This window comes from Peromyscus californicus, unplaced genomic scaffold (assembly GCF_007827085.1).
Source record: "Peromyscus californicus insignis strain IS unplaced genomic scaffold, ASM782708v3 Scaffold_8__1_contigs__length_139910024, whole genome shotgun sequence".
Taxonomy (NCBI): Eukaryota; Metazoa; Chordata; class Mammalia; order Rodentia; family Cricetidae; genus Peromyscus; species Peromyscus californicus.
This window is the reverse complement of record NW_026294606.1, coordinates 62,535,972-62,553,355: the sequence shown is the minus strand read 5'-3', so window position 1 is coordinate 62,553,355 and position 17,384 is coordinate 62,535,972. Positions and strand designations below refer to the sequence as shown.

General features: G+C 43.8%; 1 protein-coding gene across 1 annotated transcript in view; it reads left to right on the top strand.

Annotated features, from left to right (window-relative positions):
* Positions 1 to 8,761: 8,761 nt before the first annotated feature.
* The window catches only part of Usp6nl (USP6 N-terminal like), a 133,620-nt gene continuing 124,997 nt past the window's right edge, over positions 8,762 to 17,384 (top strand). The window contains exon 1 of the mRNA XM_052727728.1: positions 8,762 to 9,034. The gene's annotated coding sequence lies outside the window, so the exon portion shown is untranslated. The remainder of the gene's footprint in view (positions 9,035 to 17,384) is intronic.

Here is a 17,384-nt window from a genome sequence, read left to right as displayed (position 1 = left end):
TGTCTGTCTGCATGCCACCATGCCCCAACCCATGATGATAATGGACTAAACCTCTGAAACTGTAAGCCAGTGCCAGTTAAATGTTTTCCTTTATAATAGTTGCTATGGTCATGGTGTCTCTTCACAGCAATAGAAACTCTAAGATATGGATCATGATTTCATTTTAGTCCTGGTAAATGTATCAGTTATTGAGTCTTGATTGGTGATAGGATATTTGCTGTTAGTGCAACCAACATTTCTAACACATAATAATCTCCCTTCTCAACAAAGGGAGTAGGCATTGGGTGAAGAGCCTTCTTACTAATTAGTTTAATGTTATTTTATTTTCATTTTTATTTTTATCCTCCATTTATATGAAATGACATTTGTGTTCTACTGTTACGATTTGCATTTTACCTTAGATATTTATTCAAAATTTTCTCTATAAACTTATTTACATAGGAATGAGTCAACTTAAAGGAAGGCAATTAGATAATATAAATAGAACGGAATTTTTTGAGTTGAGAGTTATTTGGTCTTGGAATGTTAAATGGGATATGGAATAGCAAAACATTTTTTTATTTGACACACAAATTCATTGATGGGCAACTGAACTTCTCTTTAGCCATCCACTCTAGGTGTGGAATACAGAATCTCTCCCCCATGCAGCTGCAGACACATCAGGTAGCACCTCACTCTCAGAGCTTTTATGGAAAACAGTGGGACTGAAGATTGGGCATGTGTTTGCTTCGCACATGAGGGTCCAGGTTTGTACCCTAGCACTGCAAGAAACAAACAAACAAACTGCTCTACCAATATAAACTGTTTCACTCAGAGACTATTAATGCTGGGTGTTGAGTGAGTCAGAAAGGCTGGGCACTCAGGAGCTGTGATTCCTCATGTTCCTCAGCAGTACAGTTCTGATGAGGTATAGAGCCCCCTTGGCATCTGGAAGATACAAGGACACACCATTGTTTCTGCAGCAGCTGGCCTGAGGGGTTTGGCAGATGTGCATTTTCGGAATGAAGCTAGCTAGACCCCAGTACACCAGCACACATCCCTGGTAGTCACCAGCTGCTAAGTTGCAGGGCAGACAAGTATGGACAGTGATGACATGGGCAGTGACGATCTGCCATTTGCAGTGACTTTTGATCTGGATGCAGTAGCTTCCTAGGAGGGTTCACAGCTAATTACTGGAAAGTTTTGGCCTTTCTTACCCTTCACCCTTCTACACATTCCAAAGACTCCAGATGCCTCTGATTCTCTATATCAAATGCCATTCTGCTGTTGATAATTTGAGTAACTTCATTTTTTTTTTCTGACTAAACCCTTTTTGAAATATTATTTCCTTTGAATTTAAAAAAAAAAAGCCTTGTATCTGAATAGTCTTACAGTAATTGTGGATGTTTGCAAAGTGTTCACTACTAGCCACTGGGCTAAGCATTTTGCATGCATGATCTTACTTAGTTCTGTAAAGGGCCTATGAGGAGCTTCCACAACTATCCTCATTTTTACAGAGGAGCGAGACGAGGCCCAGGGTCACACAGCCACCCCAAGACTCAGAGCTGACAAGCAGCTGAGCTGCAGGATTTGATTCTGGGGTTCTGATTCCAGAGATGGTGATTAAACACACTCAAATTTTGCAGCAAAATGAAAACCCACATTAAGATAAGAAGTATAAATAGCCAGGCATGGTGGCGCATGCCTGTAATCCCAGCATTGAGGAACCTGAGGCAGAAGAATAGCTTTGGAGTCTGAGGACACCTTGGGCTACAGAGGAGTTGAAGGCCAGCCTGAACTACACAGCTAGCTTCTGCCTAGAAACCAAAACCAAAGCTCCAAACCAACACCATCCCCAAAGAAAAACCAAGAACAGTCTAAGGAAAGCTCAGTTGTCATCATTTAGCTGCCAAACATATAAAAAATGTTTTGATGTATAGAGCTTTTTGAATTTCAAAATTACAGATTAAGAATTATGAACCTGTGATTTTCGTAGTGTATTAGCAAACAGAAAGAATATGCAGGGCAGATTAAAAAGTCATTTTTTTTTTCATCTCTATCCTCATTTTCAAGAGTCTTGAGCCTGGCTGCTTGAGATCCTTATGTCTTTTCCTTTTTAGTCGGAGGAGGCTGTCAAGGACTTATTTCATGTCTGAGTCAAATGTAATTGAAAGTACTGTGTATTTACTTTGATCAAGGTCATTATGTTGCTTCACACAGTCCAATAATGTATCATCCCACCTCAAATCAGAGAACCAGACAAAATTAGAAACTTCTCAGTAAAAGAAGGTGCCATTGAATTCCCCAGAATCCACAGTTGTTTACCCTGTTTTCATAGCTTGACCTATGTCCATGGCACTTCTGCTAACTTTGATGGTACTATTTTGTTACTAACACTTTAGGTGAAATATGGCTAAATATAGTTTTAGTATTATATTCTTTTTTGTGAGTGTGCTTTTGGGTGCATGTGTGTGTGGGGACTCCTGTACAGTGTGTGAGTGTGTTTATGGGTGCATGTGTGTGTGTGTGTGTGTGTGTGGACTCATGCACAATGTGTGAGTGTGCTTATGGGTGCATGTGTGTGTGGGGACTCATGCACAGTGTGTTAGTGTGCTTATGGGTGCATGTATGTGGGAGGGATTCTTGCACAGTGTGTGAGTATGCTTATGGGTGCATGTGTGTGTGGGGGGACTCCTGCACAGTGTGTGAGTGTGCTTATGGGTGCATGTGTGTGTGTGTGGGGACTCCTGCACAGTGTGTGAGTTTGTGTGTTTATGGGTGCATATGTGTGTGTGGGGACTCATGCACAATGTGTGAGTTTGTGTGTTTATGGGTGCATGTGTGTGTGTGTGTGTGGGCTCATGCACAGTGTGTGAGTGTGCTTGTGGGTGCATGTGTGTGGGGTACTGCACAGTGTGTGAGTGTGCTTGTGGGTGCATGTGTGTGGGGGGGCTCATGCACAGTGTGTGAGTGTGCTTATGGGTGCATGTGTGTGTGGGGACTCATGCACGTGTGTGAGTGTGCTTGTGGGTGCATGTGTGGGGGGACTCCTGCACAGTGTGTGAGTGTGCTTATGGGTGCATGTGTGTGGGGGGACTCATGCACGTGTGTGAGTGTGCTTATGGGTGCATGTGTGGGGGGAATCCTGCACAGTGTGTGAGTGTGCTTATGGGTGCATGTGTGTGGGGGGACTCATGCACGTGTGTGAGTGTGCTTGTGTGTGTGTGTGTGTGTGTGTGTGTGTGTGTGTGTGTGTGTACTTCTGCACAGTGTGTGAGTGTGCTTATGGGTGCATGTGTGGGGGGGACTCCTGCACAGTGTGTGAGTACGTGGAGGCCAGAGGTTAACCTTGGATGTTACTCCTCAGGACCTATTCACCTTGCTTTGTTGAAGACAAGGGTCTCAGATTGTCCTGGAGCTCCCTGATTGGGCTAGGCTGGCTGACCAGAAAGCCCCAGGGATCTGCCAGTCTCCAGCTTCCCAGTACTGGGATTGTAAGAGTGTGCCACCATGCCTGACTTTTTCACATAGGTTCTGGTGATTGAATTGGGTTTTCACACTTGTATGGCAAATGCTTTGCTGACTGAGCCATTCATTCTTAATACATTTATTGTGCTATTCCTGCAGGTTTGAGACAAACAACTCTAAACTGTAGGTGGAAGTCTCTGTCTCGCCAACAACTCCCAAATAGCCAGCAGCCACTTCCTGGACTATCACACAGAGGCTTATATTAATTATAAATGCTCGGCCTGTAGCTCAGGCTTGTTACTACCTAGCCCTTGCACTTAAATTAACCCATAATTCTTATCTATGTTTAGTCATGTGGCTTGGTACCTTTTCTCAATATGACATTCTCATCTTGTTTCCTTTGCGTCTGGCTGGTGAATCTTGACTCTGCCCTTCTCCTTCCCAGCATTCTTAGTTTGGTCACCCCACCTATACTTCCTGCCTGGCTACTGGCCAATCAACATTTTATTAAACCAATTGAAGTGACAAATCTTTATAGTGTACAAGAGGATTATTCCACAGCACTAAACTCCATTTCTAAAGACAGCAATTTGTTACTGTTCTATGGTTCCCCTGGCTGCCTAGGCTCAACAGAAAGGTTACCACTAAGAGTTTCTCAGGGTGTTGTTCAGCTGGAACTCCAGGCATGCAATGGCCAGCAGTTGAGGTTGGCTGCTGTTGGCAGTGGGCTCAGGTGAGGCTGGCTATCTAGTATGCCCTGTGCAATCTGCTTAGGTTTCTTACCTGACAGTATTTGAATTCTGAGAGAAAGTACACAGAAAATTTCACAGACCCAGGTAGAAACCTCAAGGTTTCTTCTGTTCTCACTTTAGAAATCGCTTGCCTCATTTCCACCAAACTCTTTTTAGGGGATAGAAGTGAGTCACAGGGCCATTGCAGATATAAAAGGAGTGTCACTGACAGTGTGTGAACACTGGTGTGCATGGTTCATTGGGAGGTTTCCTGGGAAAACTACCATACAACATACATAGAGTTTAAAAGTCAATTAAAAAGTGGCGCACGCCTTTAATCCCAGCACTCGGGAGGCAGAGCCAGGCGGATCTCTGTGAGTTCGAGGCCAGCCTGGTCTCCAAAGCGAGTTCCAGGAAAGGCGCAAAGCTACACAGAGAAACCCTGTCTCGAAAAACCAAAAAAAAAAAAAAAAAAAAAATTTATGTACATGAAGGCTGATGTTTTATCACCCTGAAATGAAGACAAAATGACATAAAATTACATTTTAATTTTTCGATATCTTATATATGTATGCATTTTAATATTTAAATTCCATCCATTTAATGAAACTTTGAAAAAATAAATAATAGGGGCTGGTGAGATGGTTCCATAGGTTGAAGCCCCAGCTGTCAATCCTGATGACCTGGGTTCAAGCCCTGGGACCACACGGTAGAGGAAGACAACTAAGTCCTGAAAATCATCCTCTGAGTGCTACACTTTTGCCATAATGAATAAAATACATACAATAAAAGTAATGGCATCAAAAGCCAGGCATGGTGGCACACACCTTTGGCCCCAGCACTTGGGAGGCAGAGGCAGGCAGATCTCTGTGAGTTCAAGGCCAGCCTGGTCTACAAAGTGAGGTCCAGGACAGCCAGAACTTCACAGGGAAACCCTGTCTCAAAAACTCAAACCAAATAATAAAATAATGATAATGATAATAATAACAATGGCATCGTGTCTGAGAGGTGACTGAAGGGAAGCTGGAGTGTGGCAGATGGAAGGTCAGCTGACAGAAAGTCTTCCAGAGCTAGGAAGACATAACGACACACCTGAGAAATGATCCAGACTCATTATAGATTTCTGGCAGCCCATGATAACTGTTTTACTGTAATTAAGAACAGAATGGCTGTTAGAATTCTGCCCTCACTCCAGTTGCATGACCGCACACGTGCAGTTCAGAAGTTAAGCAAAGGGTCTTGCGTTTTACATCATCAGTGTGCACGAGTGACCATGTATGCTCAGCGTGGTGCACAATCTGTGCATGCATGGCATGGCTCTGTAAACCCATCTGCACCTTAAAGAGCCGTGACTCAGACCCCACCCCACCCCTCTGTTCTGCTCTGCTCTCTCTCTCTCCCCTCCATCTTCCCTCTGTCTGTACGTGCTTTCCTCCCCAGGCCTGATTCTCTTGTCACCCCTCCCCCAATAAAGCTCTAAAACTAATACTGGGTTCTGTCGTGACCGTGACCTTTCCATGTGTTAACCAGCGCTGCCACTGGTGCCGCTTATCATTCATTTCAGTGGCTATGAGCACAGCGCAAAGGAGATAGTGAGAGGCAACTTCAGTAGTTGAAAAGGAGTCATTCCTAAACTTTTTTTTGATCACAGATCTGTTTGAGCGTGTGAAAAAATTAGAAATTTCTCTTTATACATAAAAAAATCGGGTATTGATGCACCTTTGTGTCCTTTCCTTCTGACGTTCTTTCCTTCCTCCCCCTTCCTTCCCTTTTCATTCTTTCTCTATTTTATTCAGAGGGAACTGACTCTGGCCAGAGAGCAAACTAGACCAAAGAACAAAATAGGATGGAAGACAGACAAGTTCCCCAATCTCATGGCACGTGTGTTCTTAAGATAGGGACAGCTCCGAAGTCTCTTAGAACGCCAATAAGTAAGCCCATCCTAGATCGTTGTAACAAACTGTATGCAACATCTTACATGCAATTATATTATTCATAATCCATCCATGGAGTCTTCCTTTTGGCTCTGCCGTCAATACTTTCTCTTTTAAACTGAAGGACTCTTTTTTTTTTTTTTTTAAAGAAAAAAATACGAGCCACGTGGATGTGGCTTTTTCATTGACATTTGGTCCACAGGTATTGACTGATCTGCTTTATATGTTATTTGCTTTCACCATGATGAGTTACATACAGTGGCATTAGATCCGACTTCTCTAGTCAACAGACCATTCCTAGGGAATTTCAGAAATTACTGTAGGCGGTGAGATGAATCGTGCTAGGCTTCCCAGAGCCTCCACCCCACCTCCCGCTAAGCAAGTTGTTCACGCTCATCCCCAAAGCTAAGTGGACCGTATAGCCATGGATTCACACTGCAGTCTCAGTTTACAGGAGACTCTAGGAACAGCCCCTTTCGTCCATATTTTTGAAGATGAAAGGCTGGATAATTTTTGTGAAAACTTTCCCATGGTCTATATTTTCATGTTCTCCCCACAGATTGTACTCTTGACTCTAGTTATTATGACATTTTGTGGGAAACGTAAACATGTACTTTTACCTTTGGCAGCATTGTGAATATTGTCATTAGGATAAAATAACTTGCAAAAATGAAATGCAAATGTCAATCTCTTCTCCCGTTATGTGATAGGATAGAGAGTTCTAAATGTTTGGCATTTGTGAAATAGTTTTATTGGAGATACTATTTATTCCTCTTTTGGTATTTTATCGACAGTACATTTTTATCTTTTTTTCCCCCTCCCAGTTGAAGGGCATCTTGGTATCTAGCACGTTCAAGAAAATATAATCATGGAGTGAATATAATCTAAATATACATTTTTATGGCAGGGGTTGGCAAACGACTACCCCAAGGCTCAAGTGCTTTTATTTATGCAGTGAAATGCAGCCACCCTCATTATTGAATATATTCCTGAATATTCATGTTACAGAGTCAGAGTGCTAAGTCTAAAGTTGGGCCAATAGTGCTGACAATTAAGTCCAGAACACAGCACTATCAGACTGATTTACACACAAAAAATGTGAAACTTCTACTTCAGTTTGTGAAACAAGCTTGTGACCAGGGGTGTTCCTCCAACTCTTTAGTGCTTTTGTATTTGCAGTGATATTTCTGAATGAGCTCTCTTTTGAGTCTCTGTGGGGTTCCCATGGTATCTTACAGAGTTTCATTCAGGAAGCAGTGTTTGGAGGACTTCTGCAATCCGCAGGGTACAATGTGTGTCCAAAGACATGGAAGGGGTGGGTCTTGTCACAGACGGAGAATGCTTTAGTGATTTGCTAACGTGGGAATTCTATACCTTTTGGAGAAATATTGGGGTGTTGATAAATTTCCCACGTCCTTCCATCAAACCGGTTGTGCCGTTTTGTACATTCCAGAATAAACAAAACAACAACAAAACCCCCCAAAAGTAGTATTTGCGAACCTGGTTTCAGTGAAAACCCAAATAAAAGCATACATTTTTATTATCTTATTGTCTTTAAACTGGGAATGCAGATCAATGGAAGTGTGTGTGTATGTGCGTGTTCAAAAGGCCCTGGGTGCCACGTGCAGCCCCGGCCTCCCCAGCAATGTAAAGTGGTTAATGCAACATTTGAGAGGCAGAAGGGCCACAGAAGCTAACCAAGGCCCAATCTATTCACAGGTGTTAAAGTCTGCATGTAGAGGAAGGGCCGGCCGGCCACTCAGCCTCCCCTTCCTTCCCTTCTGTCCTTAATTGCACACAGCACGCAGCCATGAGTGTCAGGTTTCACCAGCTAGGGAAAGAGTAACAACAGTGCAGAGTTGCCAGCTTTAGTAATTCTAGTTCCTGGAAACAAGCACAGAAGCCTTTTAGTTATTCGCACACCCAAACTTTTGTAGCTTCCATTGAATAAATCATTTAACTGTCAGCAAATTGTAGTGTTGGGAAGTTTACATCATCCTTTTTACAGCGGCTCTTAATGGACTGTGGAGATTAAAACTCTTGACAATTTCCACGACACACAAAAGTAAGCTGACCTAGAGAAAGATGGGACAGAGATGAACATGAACACGTTTTAGGCAGCAAAAGGCTCGCACACGGTAGCCTACTTAAAGTTGTGCTGATCATTTGGCATAAATGCCTGGAAATCGACTGTGTGACCTTGTAACAGCGCCACTCTATTGACAGATTATCACTGTGCACACACTACCAAGCATTCGCTTGTGCAGGGCACAACTCCATGAAGCAGGTACGGTTACCATCCACCTTCACGGAAGGGGGGAGAAAACCAAGTGCAGTGGGCAAGGTCTCAAGGCCGGGAAGCAGTGGGCCCCCAGAGGCAAACCGAGCCCCCTGCTCTCCGGCCAGCTCCCAAGTGTCAGACACTGCCTTTGGTCCAGAGCCATCTGCAGTTCTGTAGCCATCCCTGGGCGCTGCCAGGGCCGCACACCCCGCTTCTGGCAGTGGGGCGGGGGGCTCAGCCTCTGCCTGCCGCCCGGCGGGAGCGCGCCCGGCGGGAGCGCGGGAGCAGCGCACGTGCCGCCGGGAAGGCAGGGGCCCGCTTGCCCGCGCCAAGATGGCGGCGGCCGCCGCGGCCGCAGCGGCGACTGTTGGCGGCCGGTGAAGCGGGCGGGGCCGGCGGCGAGGAGGCGGGGTCCCGGGCGAGCCGCCCTGGGGAAGGCGGGGGCCGTTTCCATAGCGGCGGCGGCGGCAGGAGGTGTCGCGCCGGGGAACTTCCTGGTTCCCGGGCTCGGCTTCGCCGGGAGCCTCCTGGAAGGGAGACAATGGGGCGGAGGGCACTGCGGTAGCCGCCGCCGCCGCCGCCGCCACCGCGCCGGACCCGCTCGGCCTCCCGCGACTGGCCGCCGCCGGGACCACCCTGAGGTAACTTCCTTTTCTCCTCGGTCGCTGCTAGAGAGGCTGGCGGGGTCTGAGGCGAGGGGGCCGGGACGGAATTGGCCCCAGGCAGCCGGACGCCGCCATTCCCGGCCCCGGGCAGAGGGCACGCGGTGGCGGTGCGGCCTGGACCGAGCCGGCTCACCGAGAGCTCGCACGCCGTGCCGCGCGCGCCGGGGGTCTGCGGCGTGATTGGCAGGCGGGCGGGCGCGGGCCGGGGGCCGGGAAGGGCCCAGCGCTGCGTGCAGCCCCTCGGGGAGGCGGAACCCTTTGGCCGCCATCCCCCCCCCCCCATCCTGCCACCCCCCCCCCCCCCCAGTTGCAAGTTTCGGTCCCCGGGGAGACGTGTCTCCCTCACAAGTTTCAGTTGCGTCCTGCGGGAGCGCGAGTGGGCAGGACCCAGGCAAACTTCGTTCTCTGAACCGATTGCCGGGATGCCGCCGCCAGAACTTTGTTTGGAGCAGCCTCGGGGGAGGATGGGCGGGAGGGAGGGATCTGGAAAGCCTGGAAATCTGGGCGCCCTTGCAAAGTTTTGCAGGATAGTTTGGAGCTCCGGGAGCACGGTAGTTCGCAGGTGTTTTAATGCCAGCGAATGAGAGAAGTCTGACTCCATGGTGGGACGTTCATATCAGCTGAACATTGGCTATCTCTGGGCTGTGCCTGCCACCTACCTAGCCACCCTCTTTTTAGTCAACAGCTACATTTTATTTTTAAAGTTCACTTACAAGGTGTTAGCTGACATCAGGACATTTTCGAATAAAGCGTACATTAGTCGAGTCTCATTCATCTCCTCTACCCTGTATGAGTTTTTAGAAGACTTTAATATGCTTTGTGCCTTATGGATTGGAAAGGCTCAGGGAATTGGGCCAATACCCAGTCTTTAGGAATAACGCCACACGAATGGAAGTAGTAGGGACACTGTCCTAGTATTCTTTCTGGATCAGCTTTCTTTTTTTCTTTTTTTTCCCCCCTTTCTTCTCTCCCCCCTCCCCCTTCCCCCGACAGTTAATGTTTCATAGCTTAGAAAAGTTTTGCAGGATGTTTGAGATCACTCTGGTCAGGTCCTTCCCATCTTGAATCTTTGGAAAGTTTTGGTCAGGGATTGGAGGGGGGACTAAGTCAGAGTTTAAGTTTTTTTTTTTTTCCCCTTTCTTTGTTATCTTAGGAATCAATAAACTGGCACAGGATGAACAGTGTCTCATCACTTTTCTCCATAAGACCCCAGAATTAACAAAATATTTTCTAGTTTGTCATAATTTTATAAGAGAAGTTGTAAGCATGGTGTCGTTCACTCCTTAAGGTGGATGACTGGTTCTAGTTTGTACTCTCCACAGGCCATTAAGCTATAAGTCAGAATGGAAAAGGAAATGATACTGATAACAGTGTAAATTAACTTCTAAGGGAAATAAATACACGGCCCTAGTTGCAAGGACAGGTGTCCTGAGTTAAAGAACCCATGAGTTCTCAACAGAGGTATTCAGGAAGTATTCTTTGTCAAACTTTCAGAGTTTGGGTCCTGAGCCTTGGTGCTGGCTGCTACTTAATTTTTTTTTTTTTTTTTTTTTTTTGGTTTTTCAAGACAGGGTTTCTCTGTGTAACTTTGCGCCTCTCCTAGAACTCACTTGGTAGTCCAGGCTGGCCTCGAACTCACAGAGATCCGCCTGGCTCTGCCTCCCAAGTGCTGGGATTAAAGGCGTGTGCCGCCACCTAGAGTGTACAGCTCTGGGTTGTGGTTCTGGTGAGTATAATCCATTACACCTTTCCCCTTAAATTTTTTTTTTTTTTTTTTTTGGTTTTTTTTTTCCGAGACAGGGTTTCTCTGTGTAGCTTTGGAGCCTGTCCTGGATCTCACTTTGTAGACCAGGCTGGACTTGAACTCACAGAGATTTGCCTGGCTCTGCCTCCCGAGTGCTGGGATTAAAGGCGTGCAGCACCACCGCCCAGCAAAAATATTTTTTAAGATTTATTATTTTATGTGTATGAGTGTTTTGCTGGCATTTATGTATGTGCATCACACATGTTCCTGTTACCCTCGGGAGTCAGAAGAAGGTGTCAGATCCCCTGGAACTGGAGTTACGGATGGTTGTGAGCCATCACTTGCGTGGGTGCTGAGAGTCAGACGTGGATGCTCTGGAAGAGCAGCAAGTGTTCCTAACCGCTGAGCCATCTCTTCAGCCCTCCATTCTTCCCTAACAGTGTTTTGTTCCACAGGTAGCCAGCCCTCAGCGAGGATAGCTGGTCTGGTTAAACAAGTCAGTAAGGAGAAGCGACAGGATTGGTGTTGGGTGTACATTGACTGATCCTCTTCAGGCATTGTATGGGAACCAGCAAATCCAGTCTGGGTCTCCAGTGCCAGGCAGTTTGCACTGGCCTACCTTTGCTGGCATGTCATATCATTGTGACTGTTTAGCCAGTTAGGATGGGCGAAGGAAGCGAGTGAGTTCAACCTCATAACAAATGGAGAACAAAATTATTTTGGTGAAAAGTTGCGGAATGCTAAGGAAGTTCAGAAGTCAGCCAAGGAATTTAGAATACTAAAACTAAGAATTGCTACTTCAGGTAGAGAGGAGGAGATGTGTTCTGGATTTTGAGTGTAATTCTACTTCAGCCACCTTGTTTTGTAACTAGTGCAATTCAGACTAATTACCACAGACTTACAGTTTGTCCCTTCGGTGTAATTTGTGAAGAGCATTTTTCCATTTTACAGATGTGATCTAATTATATGTTAGAGGATGGCCTTCCTCTAAAAGGTTTCTACCATTTTTACAGTCAACGTAAGAATCACAATTTGAAGTCTGACCTGTAGTACATACACTTCATATAGCGTCCAGGACTGGAGGGGGTGGGAATTAGAGTCAGAGACGACTCTTGCCTGGTTAGTGTCATTTACCTGCTCGATCACCTCACAACTTAGGACTTTTTTTTTTTTTTTTTTTTTGGTTTTTCCAGACTGGGTTTCTTGGAGTAGTTTTGGTGCCTGTCCTGGATCTCGCTCTATAGAGATCCAGAGATCCGCCTGGCTCTGCCTCCCAAGTGCTGGGGTTAAAGGTGTGTGCCACCGCCGCCCCAGCTGACTTAGTTTTAAAAAACATTTCTTTGGAAAGTTAGGCTACTCTGAGGGTGAGGAAAGAGTGTGCACATAGTAGCAGAGTTGGGGAGATGGATGTGGCGGTTACATGAGCATCAGCTAGTTCCCTGCATGGCCGGTGTGCTGTCATCATTGGTTTGAAGAGACGCTGCTGAACCATTCTCTCATCTGAAGTGGCTTGGTTCTGTTTCATAGTCATCACAGAAAGTGAGTCAGTCAGCTTGATCCTCATGGCCACAGGAGACTGTCCACCTCAGTGTCTGCTTTTAGAACACTTGGGCTACATGTTAGATTCTATAGCTGTAAAACTCGGATTAGATGCCAAATAAAATATACTTCGATTTCCTCACAGACATAATGACTGTAAGGATTTGTTGATTTCCTTGTAATTCTGTTTTCATCAGCTTAGACTACCTTATTTAAACATGCCCCACTCTTCATGAAGCTTTAGGAGTGATCTGTCCTGAAGTAAAATGTCTAATGAGTGTTCATGTTTCATTTGCTTGTAGTCAGATCAAGATTGACTCTGGAGTTTTGTGTCTCCTTAAGTGGTTTTGGCTCTAAAGAGATGACTCAGTTATCTTGTGACAGAGGTCCACATTGCACCTGTGTCTTCCTGACATCGATAGGAGTGTAGCAGGTTACATTTTCCCCCTTGAATTTTCCTTCCACTGTATCAGCAAGTGAGTAGTAATAAGAACAATGCTAGAGTGTTATGGTATACTGTCAATTTAAAACTGCTCACTATATTAATTTACAGTTAGCCATGTTACCGGGGTGAAATATTCATGTTTTATTATGGCGTGGATGCAGTACTTATTTGCTCTAGAACCTCTGCCTGGTTTTACTTTGTTTGGTTTTCATGCAGTTTAATTTATTAGTATATGTGTAGTAAGATAAGACAAGGTGAAATAAAAATTGAAAAACCAAGTCACAAAAGGAAAAAATGGAATAGGTGTGGAGACTAGTTTTAGAAATTTGTCTTACCTGGGCAGTTTATTTTTATAATTCTTTCTAGGGTTGCTTTGCTTTCTTAAAAAAAAATGACATTTCCGTTTTTCTTTTTTCTTTTTTTTGTTTCAGTTTGGGATTATAAATTTTACTAGTCTCAGTGTTTACCTAATTTTGACATTTTATTATTATTATTTTGTGTGTGGGTGTTAGCGCACATGCAGGAGGTGTGAGCACAGGATCGAATGTGGGCACATGTGCATGCCAGAGGTCATTGTCCCTCGGGAACCACCTGCCTTGTCTTTTGAGAGTGACTCTGACCTGGCCTTGCTGATTAGACTGGGTTGGCTGGCCAGTGAGCCCAGGCATCCTCCTGTCTCCTGCTCCTAGTTTATCCTTGGGTTTAGTTTACTTTCAAGTTGTCCTTTCTTTGGGGGTTTGGGTTTTTGAGTTCTTAATTGAAATCAAGGGGATGGTTCACGTGGTATTTCTCACACTGACACTTTGCCTTCTTAGTGTTCAGGGCTGCCTGAGTACAGGGTAGCCTCTCAGGCACCTGTTCTGATCAGGTAGCAATTTCCTGGGATAAAGAAGCCCTAGGGTGTTATACTCTCCATTTTGGATTCTTTCTTTCTTTTGGACTGTGATTGCTCATTACTTAGTATCGTCTCAGTTCTTGGATATATCCTTTGAAAAAGTTATATAGTGTACATACTACAGTGTGTAATAGTCTGAAATGTATATCCTGAAGAATTTTTATAATGTAATTAACTGTGTAATTAACTCAGTTCAATCTATAGAGTATTTCTGGTGCCCCAGAGGTTCATTACAATTGTTTCCAATCAATACCCTCTTCCTGTCTTGTATCTAGCTAGGACTTAGTTTTCTGTCACCATAGGTTACTTTTGCATCTTGTAGTTTTTCATAGAAATAATGTCATGCAACAGATGCTGTTTTGTGTTTGGTTTCTTTCATTCAGCATTGTATTGTAGAAGTGAATTTCATTTATGTTGTATGCAGCTGTTTCTGTTTATTGTCCAGTATTTGTTTTAGTTATTCTGACTACCTAAAAAATTGTTCAGAAGTGTATCTTAAACAGTGGGATTATTTGCTTTCTTCACAGATCCGCAATTTGGGCAATGCTTATGTCTGTTTCACTCAGTTTCAGGTCGGGCTGCTTGAAGGCCAGGCCTAGTGTTGTGTGAAGGGTTGCTTCTCTGTCTGAGGGTTGGTGATGGGCCACGTAGATACAGCCTTGCAGTATGGCTTGAGGGTGCTCACATGAGCTGTGTGGCTGGAGTCCAAGAAAAAGAGAGAGGATTAGAGAGATTGGGGGTGAGCCACACAGACGCTATATTGTTCTTGTCACTTAGACTTGGCACTTATGTGGTATTAATGCCCATTGTGTATTAATTACTACTTGAGGCAGTTGTAAAATGCCCATCTTGTAAAGAAAGGGAAAATGACATTTCTTGACTGGGAGAGACAAGATTCTAAAAAAATCACGCAGGGTCATAATGCAGTAACTATTATCAGAAAATATAGATTGCCACAGTGGTGGCCTAATCCGTGACTATTTCTTAGTTTATCCATTCTACTTTTAGTAGGTGTTTGGATTGTTCTCAGTTACTGGCTGCTATAATACAGCTGCTGTGAACATTCTTGTGTATTTTGTTGGATATATGAACAGTTTCCTTTAGGCTTTCCTTAGGAATAGAACTGTTGACCACTAGGTAGACATACAGTTAGCTTTAGTAGTTACTTAGCAAACATTTGTTTATATCCTTGGCATTTTTAATATCTTAAAACTATATGTAGTGTATATCGTTTGGCCTATTCTTTGTCTTCTAGTGAGACAAATGGTCTGGATTAACTTTTGTGGAAATGCAGATCCTCCTTCTTTCCTTTTCTTATATGTGTTTGTGTGTATCGTGTGCATGTCTGTATTGTTTGTGTATTCTCATGTGTAGAGGCACACATGTGTAGGCGCACACGTGTGAAGATCCAAGGCCAGTATCAGGAGTATTGTATCACTCTCTGCCTTACTTACCGAGGCAGTGAGTGTCTCAACTGAAGCAGAGTTTGCTATTTCTGCTAGTGTCAAGCTGTGCACCGTGCTCCAGGGATGCTCTGCCATGGCCACCTGGCATTTACATGGGTTCTGAAGACCCCAACTTCATCTTCTCACTTGCTTGACGAGCACTGTTTAACCGATCCCCAGCCCACGAAACTTTCATATGTTGTACCCAGCTAGATGCTTAGTTACTGGAAAATATGTAGAAGGGTGTGATTGTGGAGTACTAGGGCAGTTTTCAGAACAGCATTTTATGGTATGTATTCAAAGATTTTTGTACATTAATTACTAAAGAGTGTTTTAGATTTTTTTCTAGAAATTTCTTTTTAAAGACATTGAACACAGCCCCTTAACAATGTACATAATATTTTGTTGATGGTCAGCACTTTAGTATCAGTTTGGATCCTAAGTTCATTCCCCAGGCTTACTTGGGCTTTATTTTTCTGACTAGTAACAAAAAGCTTCTCTCCAAGGTTAATTGTCATCATTGAGGATTGCTAAAAGAACACTATCTAAACTCTTAAATTTATAGTTGTATTTGACTACATCACCATTAACAGTCACTTTGACTTTTTTTTTCCTCCCAGGGGTCAGTTGAATCTGTCCCTATCCCCCTTTAATGGAACATTTTAGACTGGTTTGTTTTAGTTCATACCTCATTTACTGTGATAGTTTATTTGTTGATTTTGCTTATGCTAAAGAAATTAGAGTCTTTCTCAGCTTCTCATTTAATTAGGATTAGTTTTAAAGTCATAAATAACACAAGTTACAAATAGAACTTCAATATTGTGTTTCAACTTCCTTATTTTATGAGACCAAAAATGTATCAGGACTGTTAATGCACGCATCAACTTTATATTTAGTTTACCAGGGCATCTTTTGCACAGCATCCCATGATACATCTGGGTGCTCGTCAGCCTGGAAAACTTAGCTCTGGCTTTGCACACACAGGCCCAGGGAGGCCAAGTGACCTTGTTGCAGTGGCTTCTTTGAGAGGCCTTAGACTGTCATCTTGCTGACTTCCAGTTTCATCCCCACTACCCTGCAGATCTGTGTGTTTGCATCCTCTGGCTTGTAAGTTTACTTATTTTTACTTAATACAGTGCTTAGAATACACTGAAGCCCTTGACTTCCACTTTGGTCAGTCCATTTTTGTTGGCACTTTTCTTTGGAACTTATCTGTTTTAGGATGACTGAAATCAAATTTGTCTTTTTTGTGTCCTAAGCTAGTTGGACAGTTTTTATATATTGTACAGTTGAATTAATATTTTTGAAAGAGTAGATATGTGTATTAGGGTGTTTAGAATCTAACTGATCACAAATCCCTTGGATATAGGTCTTAGAATTATGTCTACTTTTAAATCTCTTCCGTCATGGTGTCTGCTTTAGTGCTTATTATATGGCAACCTGTGATTTTAATGGACATGTTGAATGCTACCAGGCTTCTGAAAAGAAAGATACTGTGTTCTTCATTTTAGCTTTTATTTGTGGAGCTTAGCTGCTACGTACAGTTCTGTTAAGATAGACATATATCAAGTGCATATGACAAATATAACATTATAAGCTACCTTTGAATGCCCCTGCTTCTCTGTACCTGTTAGAAATAAGGAAGATTTAGAAATGACACTTGCTTTCTGAAATGCCTGTTAACCAGTGTAAACAAAGCCACTAGAATTTGATAAGCCGCCTGGAAACCTAACTTAAACTCTACCTGAGGAGAGGAAATTTGACCTTATCCTTATCTTATGCATCATTAATATACACGTGTAAACAAACTGCTGAAACCAACCGTTTATTCTCAGGCCTGTCTTTGATCTCATTAGTGGGAAGTATTTTGTTGACTTAGTGAGCAGAGTAAACAGTCCTCCTCACTGTGGCAGTGATGGATTCGCTGGACTACAGGCTGTGGGAATCTAGTGCTGTGTTTTATAGGTATATGTTGCTCTAGAGTATTGTTTATAGAAAGTCCAAGAATTATATAACCACTTGGGTGAGATATGTCTCAATGAATAATGACTGTAGTAGTAACTGGAGTTATTTCTTCGTCTAGAATAAGAAGACATTACCTGGGAATCTGCCCTGGCATATGTAGTAGAACTAATGAACTATGACTGAATTAAAAAGGGAAGGTACTGGAATTATTATAATTAAGCTTTGCAAAGGGTAGTATTTTGTTTATAGCTTTGTTGGCTGGGCCTAGAATACTGCCTGTCTCCTGGGAGTTG